General features: G+C 46.8%; 1 protein-coding gene across 1 annotated transcript in view; it reads left to right on the top strand.

The window, feature by feature from the left end:
- Nucleotides 1-20,394, top strand: part of gabbr2 (gamma-aminobutyric acid (GABA) B receptor, 2) — a 395,696-nt gene that overhangs the window by 245,045 nt on the left and 130,257 nt on the right. The window lies entirely within an intron of this gene.

The raw sequence follows: 20,394 nt of genomic DNA, 5'->3' as shown, positions 1-20,394 counted from the left end.
TCACACATAACTGGTACACACATCAATACCCATTACACAGAACTGGTACACACATCAATACCCATTACACAGAACTGGTACACACATCAATACCCATTACACATAACTGGTACACACATCAATACCCATTACACATAACTGGTACACACATCAATACCCATTACACATAACTGGTACACACATCAATACCCATTACACAGAACTGGTACACACATCAATACCCATTACACAGAACAGAATGGTACACACATCAATACCCATTACACATAACTGGTACACACATCAATACCCATTACACAGAACTGGTACACACATCAATACCCATTACACATAACTGGTACACACATCAATACCCATTACACATAACTGGTACACACATCAATACCCATTACACATAACTGGTACACACATCAATACCCATCACACAGAACGGGTACACACATCAATACCCATTATACATAACTGGTACACACATCAATACCCATTTTACAGAACTGGTACACACATCAATACCCATCACACATAACTGGTACACACATCAATACCCATTACACATAACTGGTACACACATCAATACCCATTACACAGAACTGGTACACACATCAATACCCATTACACATAACTGGTACACACATCAATACCCATTATACATAACTGGTACACACATCAATACCCATTACACATAACTGGTACACACATCAATACCCATTACACATAACTGGTACACACATCAATACCCATTACACAGAACTGGTACACACATCAATACCCATTACACAGAACAGTGAGTGCAAATGAGGTAAGATTAGGGAGTTAAGGCAATAAATAGGCCATGATGGTGAAGAAATTGCAATATAGCAATTAAACACTGGAATGGTAGGATGTACAGAAGATGAATGTGCAAGTAGATATCCTGGGGTGCAAAGGAGCAAGATAAATAAATAAATACAGTATGGGGATGAGGTAGTTGGATGGGCTGTTTACAGGTGCACAGGTGCAGTGGTCTGATCAATACCCGTTACACAGAACTGGTACACACATCAATACCCATTACACAGAACTGGTACACACATCAATACCCATCACACAGAACTGCTGTGAAAGTCCATTGAGAAACTGTTATCTCCAGGGCAATGTTGAGGCATGTATGGTGGTTAGGGTTAGCTAACATAGTGGTTTGGATGCACTGTTTCTGTGGTCTACTGACATTTCTCAATGGATGAGTGTGTTTGAGAACTAGTAGGGTTTCACTACTACTGAATAAATGTATGTAATTCCACACCAGCTTCATTTCCTAGGGAGCTGGGGTATTTCATATCTAGTCTATTCACCGAAACAAAAACCATTGGGCTTCTTTCCCCGACTTGTCATACATCTAGATAGGAATTTAAACGTGTGTGAAAACCGCACATCACCATAACAGCACCAACACCCCAGCGTGCCACAAAACCCTGTTTGTGTATCAAAGTGGTATCTGGAGATATCAAAGTGTGCATTTGAAAATCTATCACTTGTGACTGGAGAGCGTGGCGTTGTCTGGCGTTGTCAGGCTAGTTGAAAACAATCTGGTGCTGAGGGATAAGAAGACACGCTGTAAATCTGTGGAAGAGTACAATCCCTTTATCTGCCACCTCCTGATGCTGCCATTGGGCTTAGAACAGGGAGAAAAACGGAAAGGCGTCCTGATTCAATCAACCTGCGATACCATTTTTCCTTCATCCTGATTTACAAATATATGCAAGAATGGAAACGCCATTTTCTCCTATTTCTTCCTTTCTCCACTCAGATTGCTACATTGGATCTATCAGTGGCCACATTTTTTTTAGATAAATTCTAAAAGGATTTAGGATGGATTGAAATGAATACATTTGACCATAAAATAGAAACTAAATGAATTTGTTCTGCGTTTGATTGTGTTTAAATGGTCCAATTGTTCCGAAAAAACCTGTGCATAAGATTCTCTGATAATTGACGGCTGAATTTCATAGCTTTATCCAATTGTGATTTCATATATTTTCCAGTTTTCTATACTGAGCTACTATCCAACCCATTGTCAGGAACTGACAGTACTGTAGGTCTGTTTTTTCAGTAAATCAATAAATCTATACAATCTATACTATCTGACAAATGATGTGAGTATTTCATGGTTTTAGCTTCCCAGGATTTCTCCCCGCCTGTCCTGTCCCCACTGTTGCTATCTGACACCTTTCAGGAACCTACCAGGTTTTTTCTTGCACTGTCTACCAATACATGGATTAAGGTCTGTTTTGAATCACACTCCACCAGATTAAGCCTCAATCACATTTTTGCTGTTAGAGATTAGATGACAAGAGATGTCGAGGTCCCTGCTCTCTGGGCAGTGGAGTGTGTGCGTGTGTGTGTGTGTGTGTGTGTGATCACCTCAACCACCTCAACCTCTCTGCGTTCTCTACCATCGTAGATCCTAAGGTGACGTCTTATAGCTCTGCCAGGTCAGTATGATGTGATCCTTGACCACTAAGGACCCCACAGATCCAGGCCTCCAGACAGACTGTAAGGTATATGGTGGAGTTGCCCTTAAATGCGGATAATTTCCTCCACTAATGATTAAGTGGCCCCTGATCTGTACATAGGGGCAACTTCACCCTACATCACTGTAACCTGTAAGATCAGTCATCACATGCTATGGATAGCCCTATAGCTGATGTGTGGACTGAGATGCTGCTCTCCACCCCTCTCCTCCCTTCCTCTCCTCTCCTCCCCTTCTCTCTCCCCCCTTTTCTCTACCCCTCCTTCCCCTCCCCTTCTCTTCCCTCCCCCCTCCCCTCCCCTCCCCCTTCTCCCCTCTCCTCTCCCCCTCCCCTCCCCCCTCTCTTCTCATCTCCTCCTCCCCCTTCTCTCCTCTCCCCTTTCCTCCCCTTCATTCCTCTCTTCTCATCTGAGACCTCCTATCCCCCTTCTCTCCTCTCCTCCTTTCCTCTCCCCATCATCACTCTCTCTGATCAACACCCCTTAATGAGACAGGTAGCTGTGATCATATTACATAAAATAACGACTGTGATCACATTACGTAAAATAATGACTGTGATCACATTACATAAAATAACAACTGTGATCACATTACGTAAAATAACGACTGTGATCACATTACATAAAATAACGACTGTGATCACATTACGTAAAATAACAACTGTGATCACATTACGTAAAATAACGACTGTGATCACATTACGTAAAATAATGACTGTGATCACATTACGTAAAATAACGACTGTGATCACATTACGTAAAATAATGACTGTGATCACATTACGTAAAATAACGACTGTGATCACATTATGTAAAATAACGAGAATAGAAGGGGGAACATGAAGACTCTCCTCTCTCCTTCTGTCCTCCTCTCATTTCCTCCCCTTCTTTCCTCCCCTCTCCTCCCCTCTCCTTCTCTCCTCCCCTTCTCTCCTCTCCTTCTCTCCTTCTCTCCTTGCTTCTCCTCCCCTTCTCCCCTTTCTTCCCTATCTCAAAAATCCAAAATATACAAAAAATAATATAAGTGGGTACAAAATCCGTTGCACACCGACACATGACTTGTACATAACACACAATAAAACAATCTCCGACAAGGACATGAGGGGAAACAGAGGGTAAATACACAACATGTAATTGATGGGATTGGAACCAGGTGAGATGGAAGAAAAGACAAAACCAATGGAAAATGAAAAATGGATCAGCGATGGCTAGAAGGTCGGTGACGTCGACCGCCGAACACCGCCTGAACAAGGAGAGGGACCGACTTCGGCGGAAGTCGTGACAGACTGTGATCACGATACGTGAATTAACGACTGTAATTACATTACATAAAATAACGACTGTGATCACATTTTTAAACGTTACAATGTCATCACCTTATTAAGAAATCTTAGAAAATCACTGAGATTTAGAAAATGACTTTGAAAATTACTAAGAGTCTTAAAATATTTAACATGTATAATAATGCGATGGTTCTTGGAAGTGTTCATGTTGCCATAGAGATTCATGTAGTTTTCTGTTATGGCTATCTATTATTATGCTGTAATGTCCATTTGGGATCTAGACCAGTAAGCCACTTAATCATTTGTCATCTGCAGCAACGCCAGAACGCAAAGCCAGGCAGCTCAAACTTCTGCCCTGTTTTAGTTAGCATGAGAGTATGACTGGCGTCAGAGGCTAAACCAGGGGATTTACCTCGCAATATGACGCACGAGCTGGCACACACGCACACACACACAGACACAAACACCCACACGCACACACAAACACACAGACACACACACAGACACAAACACACACACACACATGACTCTATCACTATCTGGAATTTCAAACTGAAAGATAGCAGTCATCCTCATTTGGTGTTGGGGCTGTGAATGTGTACCTTAGAGTTTATGTGTGTGTGTGTACATGAGAGTTTATGTGCGAATATGTACATGAGAGTCTATGTGTGCACACGTGTGTGTTTGTGTGTGTGTGTGTGTATGTGTGCACACGTGTGTGTGTGTGTGTGTGTGTGTGTGTGTGTGTGTGTGTGTGTGTGTGTGCTGAAATGAGCCTAAACCTGGTCTTTAGTCTGACTTGACCCTGGTATTTAGCCTGGCCTGATCCTGGTCTTTAGCCTGGCCTGATCCTGGTCTTTAGCCTGACCCGATCCTGGTCTTTAGCCTGACCTGACCCTGGTCTTTAGTCTGACCTGATCCTGGTTTTTAGTCTGACCTTATCCTGGTCTTTAGTCTGACCTGCCCCTGGTCTTTGGTCTGGCCTGCCCCTGGTCTTTAGCCTGACCCTGGTCTTTAGTCTGACCTGATCCTGGTTTTTAGTCTGACCTTATCCTGGTCTTTAGTCTGACCTGCCCCTTGTCTTTAGCCTGATCCTGGTCGTTAGTCTGTCCTGACCCTGGTCTTTAGCCTGACCTGATCCTGGTCTTTAGTCTGACCTGATCCTGGTATTTAGTCTGACCTGATCCTGGTCTTTAGTCAGACCTGACCCTGGTCTTTGGTCTGGCCTGACCCTGATCTTTAGCCTGACCTGACCCTGGTATTTAGTCTGACCTGATCCTGGTCTTTAGCCTGATCTGACCCTGGTCTTTAGCCTGATCCTGGTCTTTAGTCTGACCTGATCCTGGTCTTTAGTCTGACCTGACCCTGGTATTTAGTCTGACCTGACCCTGGTCTTTAGTCTGACCTGACCCTGGTCTTTAGCCTGACACGATCCTGGGCTTTAGCCTGACCTGACCCTGGTCTTTAGTCTGATCCTGGTCTTTAGTCTGACCTCACCCTGGTCTTTAGCCTGATCTGATCCTGGTCTTTCATCTGACCTGATCCTGGTTTTTAGTCTGACCTGATCCTGGTCTTTAGTCTGACCTTCCCCTGGTCTTTAGCCTGACCCTGGTCTTTAGCCTGGCCTGATCCTGGTCTTTAGCCTGACCTGACCCTGGTCTTTAGTCTGACCTTATCCTGGTCTTTAGTCTGACCTGCCCCTTGTCTTTAGCCTGATCCTGGTCGTTAGTCTGTCCAGACCCTGGTCTTTAGCCTGACCTGATCCTGGTCTTTAGCCTGATCCTGGTCTTTAGTCTGACCTGATCCTGGTCTTTAGTCTGGCCTGACCCTGGTCTTTGGTCTGGCCTGACCCTGGTCTTTATTCTGACCTGACCTTGGTATTTAGCCTGACCCGATCCCGGTCTTTAGTCTGACCTGATCCTGGTTTTTAGTCTGACCTTATCCTGGTCTTTAGTCTGACCTGCCCCTTGTCTTTAGCCTGATCCTGGTCGTTAGTCTGTCCTGACCCTGGTCTTTAGCCTGACCTGATCCTGGTCTTTAGCCTGATCCTGGTCTTTAGTCTGACCTGATCCTGGTCTTTAGTCTGGCCTGACCCTGGTCTTTGGTCTGGCCTGACCCTGGTCTTTATTCTGACCTGACCCTGGTATTTAGTCTGACCTGATCCTGGCCTTTAGCCTGACCCGATCCCGGTCTTTAGCCTGACCTGACCCTGGTCGTTAGTCTGACCTGACCCTGGTCTTTAGCCTGATCCTGGTCTTTAGTCTGACCTGACCCCGGTATTTAGTCTGACCTTCCCCTGGTCTGTAGTCTTGCCTGATCCATGTCTTTAGTCTGACCTGACCCTGGTCTTTAGTCTGACCTGATCCTGTTCTTTAGCCTGATCCTGATCGTTAGTCTGACCTGACCATGGTCTTTAGCCTGATCCTGGTCTTTAGTTTGTCCTGATCCTGGTTTTTAGTCTGACCTGACCCTGGTAATTAGTCTGTCCTGACCCTGGTCTTTAGCCTGACCTGATCCTGGTCTTTAGCCTGATCCTGGTCTTTAGTCTGGCCTGACCCTGGTCTTTATTCTGACCTGACCCTGGTAATTAGTCTGACCTGATCCTGGTCTTTAGTCTGACCTGATCCTGGTCTTTAGTCTGACCTGATCCTGGTCTTTAGTCTGACCTGATCCTGTTCTTTAGCCTGATCCTGGTCGTTAGTCTGACCTGACCATGGTCTTTAGCCTGATCCTGGTCTTTAGTTTGTCCTGATCCTGGTCTTTAGCCTGATCCTGGTCTTTAGTCTGTCCTGATCCTGGTCTTTAGCCTGATCCTGGTCTTTAGTCTGACCTGATCCTGGTCTTTAGTCTGACCTGCCCCTGGTCTTTGGTCTGGCCTGCCCCTGGTCTTTAGCCTGACCACACCCTGGTCTTTAGTCTGACCTGATCCTGGTTTTTAGTCTGACCTTATCCTGGTCTTTAGTCTGACCTGCCCCTTGTCTTTAGCCTGATCCTGGTCGTTAGTCTGTCCTGACCCTGGTCTTTAGCCTGACCTGATCCTGGTCTTTAGCCTGATCCTGGTCTTTAGTCTGACCTGATCCTGGTCTTTAGTCTGGCCTGACCCTGGTCTTTGGTCTGGCCTGACCCTGGTCTTTATTCTGACCTGACCTTGGTATTTAGCCTGACCCGATCCCGGTCTTTAGCCTGACCTGACCCTGGTCGTTAGTCTGACCTGACCCTGGTCTTTAGCCTGATCCTGGTCTTTAGTCTGACCTGACTCCGGTATTTAGTCTGACCTGCCCCTGGTCTGTAGTCTTGCCTGATCCTGGTCTTTAGTCTGACCTGACCCTGGTCTTTAGTCTGACCTGATCCTGTTCTTTAGCCTGATCCTGATCGTTAGTCTGACCTGACCATGGTCTTTAGCCTGATCCTGGTCTTTAGTTTGTCCTGATCCTGGTTTTTAGTCTGACCTGATCCTGGTCTTTAGTCTGACCTGCCCCTGGTCTTTAGCCTGACCCTGGTCTTTAGCCTGGCCTGATCCTGGTCTTTAGCCTGACCTGACCCTGATCTTTAGTCTGACCTGATCCTGGTTTTTAGTCTAACCTTATCCTGGTCTTTAGTCTGACCTGCCCCTGGTCTTTGGTCTGGCCTGCCCCTGGTCTTTAGCCTGACCTCACCCTGGTCTTTAGTCTGACCTGATCCTGGTTTTTAGTCTGACCTTATCCTGGTCTTTAGTCTGACCTGCCCCTTGTCTTTAGCCTGATCCTGGTCGTTAGTCTGTCCTGACCCTGGTCTTTAGCCTGACCTGATCCTGGTCTTTAGCCTGATCCTGGTCTTTATTCTGACCTGACCCTGGTAATTAGTCTGACCTGATCCTGGTCTTTAGTCTGACCTGATCCTGGTCTTTAGTCTGACCTGATCCTGGTCTTTAGTCTGACCTGATCCTGTTCTTTAGCCTGATCCTGGTCGTTAGTCTGACCTGACCATGGTCTTTAGCCTGATCCTGGTCTTTAGTTTGTCCTGATCCTGGTCTTTAGCCTGATCCTGGTCTTTAGTCTGTCCTGATCCTGGTCTTTAGCCTGATCCTGGTCTTTAGTCTGACCTGATCCTGGTCTTTAGTCTGACCTGCCCCTGGTCTTTGGTCTGGCCTGCCCCTGGTCTTTAGCCTGACCTCACCCTGGTCTTTAGTCTGACCTGATCCTGGTTTTTAGTCTGACCTTATCCTGGTCTTTAGTCTGACTTGCCCCTTGTCTTTAGCCTGATCCTGGTCGTTAGTCTGTCCTGACCCTGGTCTTTAGCCTGACCTGATCCTGGTCTTTAGCCTGATCCTGGTCTTTAGTCTGACCTGATCCTGGTCTTTAGTCTGGCCTGACCCTGGTCTTTGGTCTGGCCTGACCCTGGTATTTAGTCTGACCTGATCCTGGTATTTAGCCTGACCCGATCCCGGTCTTTAGCCTGACCTGACCCTGGTCGTTAGTCTGACCTGACCCTGGTCTTTAGCCTGATCCTGGTCTTTAGTCTGACCTGACCCCGGTATTTAGTCTGACCTTCCCCTGGTCTGTAGTCTTGCCTGATCCATATCTTTAGTCTGACCTGACCCTGGTCTTTAGCCTGATCTGATCCTGGTCTTTAGCCTGATCCTGATCTTTAGTCTCACCTGACCCTGGTCTTTAGCCTGATCCTGGTCTTTAGTCTGTCCTGACCCTGGTCTTTAGCCTAATCTTGGTCTTTAGTCTGTCCTGATCCTGGTCTTTAGCCTGATCCTGGTCTTTAGTCTGTCCTGATCCTGGTCTTTAGCCTGACCCGATCCCGGTCTTTAGCCTGACTTGACCCTGGTCTTTAGCCTGGCCTGATCCTGGTCGTTAGTCTGACCTGACCATGGTCTTTAGCCTGATCCTAGTCTTTAGTCTGACCTGATCCTGCTCTTTAGCCTGATCCTGGTCTTTAGTCTGACCTGATCCTGGTCTTTAGTCTGACCTGATCCTGGTCTTTAGTCTGACCTGATCCTGGTCTTTAGTCTGACCTGATCCTGGTCTTTAGCCTGATCCTGGTCGTTAGTCTGACCTGACCATGGGACTTTAGCCTGATCCTGGTCTTTAGTCTGACCTGATCCTGTTCTTTAGCCTGATCCTGGTCATTAGTCTGACCTGACCATGGTCTTTAGCCTGATCCTGGTCTTTAGTCTGTCCTGATCCTGGTCTTTAGCCTGATCCTGGTCGTTAGTCTGACCTGACCATGGTCTTTAGCCTGATCCTGGTCTTTAGTCTGACCTGATCCTGGTCTTTAGCCTGATCCTGGTCTTTAGTCTGACCTGATCCTGGTCTTTAGTGTGACCTGACCCTGGTCTTTAGCCTGATCCTTGTCTTTAGTCTGACCTGATCCTGGTCTTTAGTCTGACCTGATCCTGTTCTTTAGCCTGATCCTGGTCGTTAGTCTGACCTGACCATGGTCTTTAGCCTGATCCTGGTCTTTAGTCTGTCCTGATCCTGGTCTTTAGCCTGATCCTGGTCTTTAGTCTGTCCTGATCCTGGTCTTTAGCCTGATCCTGGTCTTTAGTCTGACCTGATCCTGGTCTTTAGTCTGACCTGATCCTGTTCTTTAGCCTGATCCTGGTCATTAGTCTGACCTGACCATGGTCTTTAGCCTGATCCTGGTCTTTAGTCTGTCCTGATCCTGGTCTTTAGCCTGATCCTGGTCGTTAGTCTGACCTGACCATGGTCTTTAGCCTGATCCTGGTCTTTAGTCTGACCTGATCCTGGTCTTTAGCCTGATCCTGGTCTTTAGTCTGACCTGATCCTGGTCTTTAGTGTGACCTGACCCTGGTCTTTAGCCTGATCCTGGTCTTTAGTCTGACCTGATCCTGGTCTTTAGTCTGACCTGATCCTGTTCTTTAGCCTGATCCTGGTCGTTAGTCTGACCTGACCATGGTCTTTAGCCTGATCCTGGTCGTTAGTCTGACCTGACCATGGTCTTTAGCCTGATCCTGGTCTTTAGTCTGACCTGATCCTGGTCTTTAGCCTGATCCTGGTCTTTAGTCTGACCTGATCCTGGTCTTTAGTGTGACCTGACCCTGGTCTTTAGCCTGATCCTGGTCTTTAGTCTGACCTGATCCTGGTCTTTAGTCTGACCTGATCCTGTTCTTTAGCCTGATCCTGGTCGTTAGTCTGACCTGACCATGGTCTTTAGCCTGATCCTGGTCGTTAGTCTGACCTGACCATGGTCTTTAGCCTGATCCTGGTCTTTAGTCTGACCTGATCCTGGTCTTTAGCCTGATCCTGGTCTTTAGTCTGACCTGATCCTGGTCTTTAGTCTGACCTGACCATGGTCTTTAGCCTGATCCTGGTCTTTAGTCTGTCCTGATCCTGGTCTTTAGCCTGATCCTGGTCTTTAGTCTGTCCTGATCCTGGTCTTTAGCCTGATCCTGGTCTTTAGTCTGACCTGATCCTGGTCTTTAGTCTGACCTGATCCTGGTCTTTAGTCTGACCTGATCCTGGTCTTTAGTCTGATCCTGGTCGTTAGTCTGACCTGACCATGGTCTTTAGCCTGATCCTGGTCTTTAGTCTGTCCTGATCCTGGTCTTTAGCCTGATCCTTGTCTTTAGTCTGCCCTGACCCTGGTCTTTAGTCTGTCTTGATCCTGGTCTTTAGCCTGACCTGATCTTGGTCTTTGGTCTGACCTGACCCCGGTCTTTAGTCTGTCCTGATCCTGGTCTTTAGCCTCATCCTGGTCTTTAGTCTGACCTGACCCTGGTCTTTATCCTGATCCTGGTCTTTAGTCTGTCCTGACCCTGGTCTTTAGCCTGATCCGGGTCTTTAGTCTGTCCTGATCCTGGTCTTTAGCCTGATCCTGGTCTTTAGTCTGTCCTGACCCTGGTCTTTAGCCTGATCTTGGTCTTTAGTCTGTCCTTGACCCTGGTCTTTAGCCTGTGTTTTCTGGTGATTGTTAAAGACTGCCTTTAAATATAATCATACTTTGCTAATGTCCTCTTGCAGTACTTGGGCATTAAACACTTTTAACTCAATACACTGACATTGTCGTTTCACCCAGCCTGTCCCCTTCTGTGTGTGTGTGTTGGTGTGTGTGTGTGGATTATGGGATTATGGGGAATCCCAGGCTAGGACAGACTGTAAAGGATATTTTTGTCCCCTTCTCCCCCTTTCCTCTCTGTCTTTCACTCTGATATAGACACGCGCACACACACACACACACACACACACACACACACACACACACACACACACACACACACACACACACACACACACACACACACACACACACACACACACACACCAACCCAACTACCTCTATCCTATTGTCAGCAGGTCTCTACCGTATCCTGTATCCACATGCCATCCCTACATTCTTCCTCTCTGTAATTCCATAATCCCCTCTTGCCATGCCCTGTGGGCGGGTAGCGGGAACCCCCCGGGAGGGGGCTGTGAAACGGCATGTTCAGACATCAGCGCCTGCTTCCCAAATGTCTCCCTATGACCTTTATAGTTCACTACTTTCTACCAGGGCCCATAGGGAACAGGGTGCCATTTGGGAAGGATCTCAGGTGCAGCCTGCCAGGCTGAATGGGGTTTAGGAGGCTGATCCCAAATCAAATCAAATCAAATCAAATCAAATTTTATTTGTCACATACACATGGTTAGCAGATGTTAATGCGAGTGTAGCGAAATGCTTGTGCTTCTAGTTCCGACAATGCAGTAATAACGAGCAAGTAATCTAACTAACAATTCCAAAAAAAACTACTGTCTTATACACAGTGTAAGGGGATAAAGAATATGTACATAAGGATATATGAATGAGTGATGGTACAGAGCAGCATAGGCAAGATACAGTAGATGATATCGAGTACAGTATATACATATGAGATAAGTATGTAAACCAAGTGGCATAGTTAAAGTGGCTAGTGATACATGTATTACATAAGGATGCAGTCGATGATATAGAGTACAGTATCAACGTATGCATATGAGATGAACAATGTAGGGTAAGTAACATTATATAAGGTAGCATTGTTTAAAGTGGCTAGTGATATATTTACATCATTTCCCATCAATTCCCATGATTAAAGTGGCTGGAGTAGAGTCAGTGTCATTGACAGTGTGTTGGCAGTAGCCACTCAATGTTAGTGGTGGCTGTTTAACAGTCTGATGGCCTTGAGATAGAAGCTGTTTTTCAGTCTCTCGGTCCCAGCTTTGATGCACCTGTACTGACCTCGCCTTCTGGATGACAGCGGGGTGAACAGGCAGTGGCTCGGGTGGTTGATGTCCTTGATGATCTTTATGGCCTTCCTGTAGCATCGGGTGGTGTAGGTGTCCTGGAGGGCAGGTAGTTTGCCCCCGGTGATGCGTTGTGCAGACCTCACTACCCTCTGGAGAGCCTTACGGTTGAGGGCGGTGCAGTTGCCATACCAGGCGGTGATACAGCCCGCCAGGATGCTCTCGATTGTGCATCTGTAGAAGTTTGTGAGTGCTTTTGGTGACAAGCCGAATTTCTTCAGCCTCCTGAGGTTGAAGAGGCGCTGCTGCGCCTTCCTCACGATGCTGTCTGTGTGAGTGGACCAATTCAGTTTGTCTGTGATGTGTATGTCGAGGAACTTAAAACTTGCTACCCTCTCCACTACTGTTCCATCGATGTGGATGGGGGGGGGTGTTCCCTCTGCTGTTTCCTGAAGTCCACAATCATCTCCTTAGTTTTGTTGACGTTGAGTGTGAGGTTATTTTCCTGACACCACACTCCGAGGGCCCTCACCTCCTCCCTGTAGGCCGTCTCGTCGTTGTTGGTAATCAAGCCTACCACTGTTGTGTCTCAGGTGCAGCCTGCCAGGCTGAATGGGGTCTGTGAGGCTGATCTCAGATGAGGCCTGCCAGGCTGAATGGGGTTTGGGAGGCTGATCTCAGGTGCAGCCTGCCAGGCTGAATGGGGTTTGGGAGGCTGGGGTTTGGGAGGCTGATCCCAGGTGCAGCCTGCCAGGCTGAATGGGGTTTGGGAGGCTGATCTCAGGTGCAGCCTGCCAGGCTGAATGGGGTCTGTGAGGCTGATCTCAGATGAGGCCTGCCAGGCTGAATGGGGTTTGGGAGGCTGATCTCAGGTGCAGCCTGCCAGGCTGAATGGGGTTTAGGAGGCTGATCTCAGGTGCAGCCTGCCAGGCTGAATGGGGTTTGGGAGGCTGATCTCAGGTGCAGCCTGCCAGGCTGAATGGGGTCTGTGAGGCTGATCTCAGATGAGGCCTGCCAGGCTGAATGGGGTTTGGGAGGCTGATCTCAGGTGCAGCCTGCCAGGCTGAATGGGGTTTGGGAGGCTGATCTCAGGTGCAGCCTGCCAGGCTGAATGGGGTTTGGGAGGCTGATCTCAGGTGCAGCCTGCCAGGCTGAATAGGGTTTGGGAGGCTGATCTCAGGTGCAGCCTGCCAGGCTGAATGGGGTTTGGGAGGCTGATCTCAGGTGCAGCCTGCCAGGCTAAATGGGGTCTGTGAGGCTGATCTCAGGTGCAGCCTGCCAGGCTAAATGGGGTCTGTGAGGCTGATCTCAGATGAGGCCTTTCAGGCTGAATGGGGTCTGTGAGGCTGATCTCAGATGAGGCCTTTCAGGCTGAATGGGGTCTGGGAGGCTGATCTCAGATGAGGCCTTTCAGGCTGAATGGGGTCTGTGAGGCTGATCTCAGATGAGGCCTTTCAGGCTGAATGGGGTCTGGGAGGCTGATCTCAGATGAGGCCTTTCAGGCTGAATGGGGTCTGTGAGGCTGATCTCAGGTGAGGCCTGCCAGGCTGAATCGGGTCTGGGAGGCTGATCTCAGGTGCAGCCTGCTGGGCTGAATGGGGTCTGTGAGGTTGATGGTATGGATGGGTCATGACAGGAAGCAGACACCTGCACAATGCTGCTGGGTGTTACTTGGGCCATTACCTGGATTACTTCTGTACTGCATGTGTGCAGAAGTGTGTGTTATGTGTGTATGAGAGATAGAGAGAGAGAGCGCACACACACACGCAGACAGTCAGACAGACAGACACGTGTACGCACGCACACACAAACTCACACATACAAAAACACACACGGGTGTTCTGTAATGACACACTGGTGTTCTTTAATGACCTTGTGTGTGTGTGAGAACACTGCGTCTCTGTTTGTATAGATGGCTTAGGTGGGGTTTTGTGTGTGTTTGATGGGGATAATGGGTTTGAATTGGAGGCTTCACAAAGAAATATGTCTCTGGGTTTTAATGGGTTTTTGTGAATTTAAAGTAGCTGTTTTCCTTCAAAAACATGTTGTCCTTCCATCGGCCTCTCTCTTTCTCTTCCTCTCACAGTATTATAATATTTACTTACACCGTAGGGAATCTATACCTAACATAAATATAAACGCAACATGTAAAGGGTTGGTCCCAGGTCCCAGACATTTTCCATACTCCCCCCAAAAATGATTTCTCTCTCACCTACCTATTTACCTACCTATTTAACTACCTACCAACCTATTTACCTACCTACCTATTTAACTACCTACCTATTTACCTACCTACCTACCTACCTACCTACCTATTTAACTACCTACCTACCTATCTACCCACCTACCTAGCTATTTACCTACCTACCTATTTACCTACCTATTTACCAACCTACCCTAATTACCTACCTACCTATTTACCTACCAACCTATTTACCTACCAACCTATTTACCTACCTACCTATTTACCAACCTACCTATTTACCTACCTACCTATTTGCCAACCTACCTATTTACCAACCTACCTATTTACCTACATACCTACCTACCCACCTACCTACCTATTTACCTACCTACCTACCTATTTACCAACCTACATATTTACCTACATTACCTGCCTGCCCACCTGCCTGCATATTTACCTGCCTGCCTGCCTGCCTGCCTGCCTGCCTGTGTACCTGCCTGCCTGCCTGTTTACCTAACTACCTATTTACCCACCCACCTGCCTGCCTGCCTGTTTACCAACCTGCCTGTTTACCTGCCTGCCTGTTTACCTGCCTTTACCTGCCTGCCTGTTTACCTGCCTGCCTGCCTGCGTGTTTACCTGCCTGCCTGTTTATCTGCCTGCATATTTACCTGCATACCTGCCTGCCCACCCACCTGCCTGCCTGCCTGCCTGTTACCTGCCTGCCTGTTTACCTGCCTGCCTGCCTGCCTGCCTGCCTGTTTACCAACCTGCCTGCCTGCCTGTTTACCAACCTGCCTGTTTACCTGCCTGCATATTTACCTGCATTATCTGCCTGCCCACCTGCCTGCCTGCATATTTACCTGCCTGCCTGTTTACCTGCCTGCCTGTTTACCTGCCTGCCTGCGTGTTTACCTGCCTGCCTGTTTATCTGCCTGCCTGTTTACCTGCCTGCATATTTACCTGCATACCTGCCTGCCCACCCACCTGCCTGCCTGCCTGCCTGTTTATCTGCCTGCCTGTTACCTGCCTGCCTGTTTACCAACCTGCCTGCCTGCCTATTTACCATCCTGCCTGTTTACCTGCCTGCATATTTACCTGCATTGCCTGCCTGCCCACCTGCCTACTACATATTTACCTGCCTGCCTGCCTGCCTGCCTGCCTGCCTGCCTGCCTGCCTGCCTGCCTGCCTGCCTGTGCACCTACCTACCTATTTACCTAACTACCTATTTACCTACCTACCTATTTACCTACCTACCTACCTATTTACCTACCTACATTACTATTTGCCTACCTATTTACCTACCTACCTATTTACCAACCTACCTATTTACATACCTACCTATTTACCCACCTACCTATTTACCCACCTACCTATTTACCTACCTACCTATTTACCTACATACCTACCCACCCACCTACCTACCTACCTATTTACCAACCTACCTATTTACCTACCTATTTACCTAACTACCTATTTACCAACCTACCTACCTACCTACCTACCTACCTATTTACCTACCTACCTATTTACCTACCTGCCTATTTACCTACCTACCTACGTATTTACCTACCTACCTATTTATCTACCTACCTATTTACCTACCTACAGGTTATGGAGGATTATTTTTTTTGTATTTTTCCAGTAAGTTTCCTGAAGGAGAACGACTCCATTTCTATGTCAAACATAATCAAACAAAAACACTATAGTAAATATTATGGTAATTTATGCAAAAACACTACAGTAAATACAACAGTATAATGCAGTCTGCAAAAACACTACAGTAAATACTACATTATAGTACAATCCACAAAAATACTACAGTAACTTCTACAGTATATTGCAGTCCGCAAAAATACTACAGTAAATACTACAGTATACTACAATCCCAAAAACATTAAGTAAATACCACAGTGATTCAGAGGGGTTGGGTTAAATACAGAAGACACATTTCAGTTGTACAGCTGACTAGGTATCCTCCTTTACTTTACAGTATACTACAATCCGCAAACAACTACATTCATTACTATTGTATCTATAGTTTTTTTTAAATACAGTATTTATACTATAGTTAACTGTAAATACTACAGCATACTACAGTTGTCCAACATTAGCTCAATGCTCTGCTATGAGTAGACAACATCTTGGCAAAGTTACTGGATCAATACAAGCTGGTTTTGCTCTTCAGGAACAATACGTTAGAGCAGACAAGCTAATACATTTTGTTCTGATGCTGTCAAGGATCTACAGGCCTAAATCAGACATAAAGAAGGAGACACTTGAATAAACTGACAGACAGTTTCCAAGAAGAGCAGCCCTTGTCTCTCTCAAGTGCTTTTCCATTTGATAGATGTCATGTTCCTTCCATTCCCAACAGAAGTGGACAAATCCATCTGCGGCCCCACAGAATGTCTGTGTGCGTGAGTGAGTGTTTGTGTGTGTGTGTGCATGTGCATGATCTTACGCACGTTCCTACGTGTGTGTTTATTGAACCGGCTTAGTTCAACGGTACATTTTGTCATAGCTGTTGAGAATTGAGCATAGAGGAATTGGTGGTTGAGCTATAGCTAGCAGTTTGTGAGGCCAAGAGAATGAATCGGGGAGAATGAGTGTGCCCTGGTTGCGTCTTAAATGGCCCCCTACTCCCTACAGTATGTAGTACACTTCTTTTGACCAGATCCTTATGGGTTTTCTGATGGGCCCTGGTGAAAAGTACTTATTTGGGAATAGGGTGCCATTTGGAACACGGCCATAGTCCACAGAAAGATGACCCACTACGGGAGTCAACATGGCATAAAGAGGCAAACCTCTTTCTCTTCACATTATCATCTACCCCCCACGTCCATTACCTACCACTGTGTTGGCTCCTTACATCAACTATATAGTAGCTTCCCAATGAATAGAGGGTATGTTTCCAATATGTACTAGATATGCTGTTTACAAGTGAAGTACACAGATACACATATGCATTAACACACAGACACACCCCAAACACAAAATGACTGACTCACGCCACGTGGCTCTTAAAGCCTTTTTCACCTTAGCATTTAACACCATGGTACCCTCCAAACTCGTCATTAAGCTCGAGACCCTGGGTCTCGACTCCGCCCTGTGCAACTGGGTCCTGGACTTCCTGACGGGCCGCCCCCAGGTGTTGACGGTAGGTAACAACATCTCCACCCCGCTGATCCTCAACACTGGGGCCCCACAAGGGTGCGTTCTCAGCCCTCTCCTGTACTCCCTGTTCACCCATGACTGCGTGGCCATGGACGCCTCCAACTCAATCATCAAGTTTGCAGACAACACTACAGTGGTAGGCTTGATTAACAACAATGACGAGATGGCCTACAGGGAGGAGGTGAGGGCCCTCGGAGTGTGGTGTCAAGAAAATAACCTCACGCTCAATGTCAACAAAACAAAGGAGATGATCGTGGACTTCAGGAAACAGCAGAGAGAGCATCCCCCTATCCACATTGACAAGACAGGAGTGGACAAGGTGGAACGTTTTAAGTTCCTCGGCGTACACATCAAGGACAAACTGAATTGGTCCACCCACACAGACAGTGAGGTGAAGAAGGTGCAGCAGCGCCTCTTCAACCTCAGGAGGCTGAAGAAATTCGGCTTGTCACCAAAAACACTCACAAACATTTACAGATGCACAATCGAGAGCATCCTGTCGAACTGTTTCACCGCCTGGTACGGCAATTGCTCAGCCCACAACCGTAAGGCTCTCCAGAGGGTAGTGAGGTCTGCACAACGCATCACCGGGGGCAAACTACCTGCCCTCCAGAACACCTACACCACCCGATGTCACAGGAAGAACATAAAGATCATCAAGGACATCAACCACCCGAGCCACTGCCTGTTCACCCCGCTATCATCCAGAAGGCGAGGTCAGTACAGGTGCATCAAAGCTGGGACCGAGAGACTGAAAAACAGCTTCTATCTCAAGGCCATGAGACTGTTAAACAGCCATCACTAACATTGAGTGGCTGCTGCCAACATACTGACTCAACTCCAGCCACTTTCATAATGGAAATTTGATGTAAAAAATGTATCACTAGCCACTTTAAACAATGCCACTTAATATAATATTTACATACTCTACATTACTCATCTCATATGTATATACTGTACTCTATACCATCTACTGCATCTTGCCTATGCTGTTCGGCCATCGCTCATTCATATATTTTTATGTACATATTCTTATTCATTCCTTTACACTTGTGTGTATAAGGTAGTTGTTGTGAAATTGTTAGGTTGGATTACGTGTTAGATATTACTGCATGGTCGGAACTAGAAGCACAAGCATTTCGCTACACTTGCATTAACATCTGCTAACCATGTGTATGTGAAAAATAACATTTGATTTGATTCGACCTGCCTAGATAGTGCTGTAGTACACTATAGCATTTCCTGTAGCTGACTCACAATGCTTCCTGTTTATGTGTCTATTCTGGTTCAATTGACAGGCCACTGCAGGGTTAACTTTCATCACATCACACTGTACTCAACCCCCCCCCCGCTCCAGGGCTGGGCCGAACCCTCTTAACCCTCTGGAGTTCCCCTCTCGCCTCGACGGCTGGTCAGCCTTCTGCAGACCTCCTCTCTGTAGCGCTGGAGCCCTGCAGCCCCTCTGCTTGAATCTTCACTTTAAGAGGTCCGCAAGAGGTTTAAGTACTAAAGGGAAAATAAATAAACATAAATATGGGTTGAATTTACAAGGATGTTTGTTCTTCACTGGTTGCTTTTCGAATTCCTTGTGGGCTGTGTAATCTGAGGGAAATATGTGTCTCTACTATGGTCATACATTTGGCAGGAGGTTAGGAAGTGCAGCTCGGTTTCCACCTCATTTTGTGGGCAGTGTGCACATAGCCTGTCTCCTCTTGAGAGCCAGGTCTGCCTATGGCAGCCTCTCCCAATAGCAAGGCTATGCTTACTGAGTCTGTACATAGTCAAAGCATTTCTTAATTTTGGGTCAGTCACAGTGGTCAGGTATTCTGCCACTGTGTACTCTCTGTTTAGGGCCAAATAACATTCCAATTTGCTCTAATTTTTGTTAATTCTTTCCAATGTGTCAAGTAATGATCTTTTTGTTTTCTCATGATTTGGTTGGGTCTAATTGTGTTGCTGTACTGGGGCTCTGTGGGGTCTGTTTGTGTTTGTGGACAGAGCCCCAGGACCAGCTTGCTTAGGGGACTCTTCTCCAGGTTCATCTCTCTGTAGGTGATGGCTTTGTTATGGAAGGTTTGGGAATTGCTTCCTTTTAGGTGGTTGTAGAATTTAACGGCTCTTTTTCAGGATATTTATCATTAGTGCGTATCGTCCTAATTCTGCTCTTCATGCATTATTTGGTATTTTACATTGAACACAGAGGATGTTTTTGCAGAATCCTGCATGTGTAGCCGATGTGAAATGGCTAGCTAGTTAGCAGTGGTGCGTGCTGGTAGCGTTTCAATCGGTAACGTCACTCGCTCTGAGACCTTGAAGTAGTGGTTCCCCTTGCTCTGCAAGGGTTGCGGCTTTTGTGGAGTGATGGGTAAGGATGCTCTGAGGGTGACTGTTGATGTGTGCAGAGCATCCCTGGTTCACGCCCTTGGTCGGGGCGAGGGTACGGACGTAAAGTCTATACTGTTACACAGGCATAGTCTCAATTTGCTGTTTGTCCCATTTTGTGAATGATTAGTTTGTGAGTGGACCCCAGACTTCACAATCATAGAGGGCAATGGGTTCTATACCTGATTAAAGTATTTCTGGCCAGATCCTAATTGGTGATGGTGAATTTTATCTTCTTTTTCACTCTTTTCACTCATACACACCTGGGTCTACTATGAGACACACTTTTCAGTATACATGACCTCCTAAGCAAAGATATTTCTGTGCCCTAATGTGTCAGCAGTAACAGATGCATGTTTTCCCCCAGAGTCCCTAAAAGACCACTACTCTCCCGGGGTTAAGTCAACATTAGCTAAGGAACACATGGAGCTCACTTCCTCCTCGGTTTAATATCGAGTGTTTGAGACTCAACGAAAACGAAGAGGCAATTTTCTTGAGCCTGATTTATATTCTAACGTATTAATTGACAATTACAAATGGTTTCAGCTGGGGGGGATACTGAGACTAAATTAATGGAGAAATAACTGATGTCTGTCCAAATCTCAGTAGGGGTGCAGGGTCCACTGGAGGTTGTCCACAGGCAGCCAG

The sequence above is a fragment of the Oncorhynchus tshawytscha genome, linkage group LG13 (assembly GCF_018296145.1).
Source record: "Oncorhynchus tshawytscha isolate Ot180627B linkage group LG13, Otsh_v2.0, whole genome shotgun sequence".
NCBI classification, from domain to species: domain Eukaryota; kingdom Metazoa; phylum Chordata; class Actinopteri; order Salmoniformes; family Salmonidae; genus Oncorhynchus; species Oncorhynchus tshawytscha.
The sequence above is the reverse complement of the archived record's forward strand: the minus strand, read 5'-3'. Positions and strand labels throughout refer to the sequence as shown.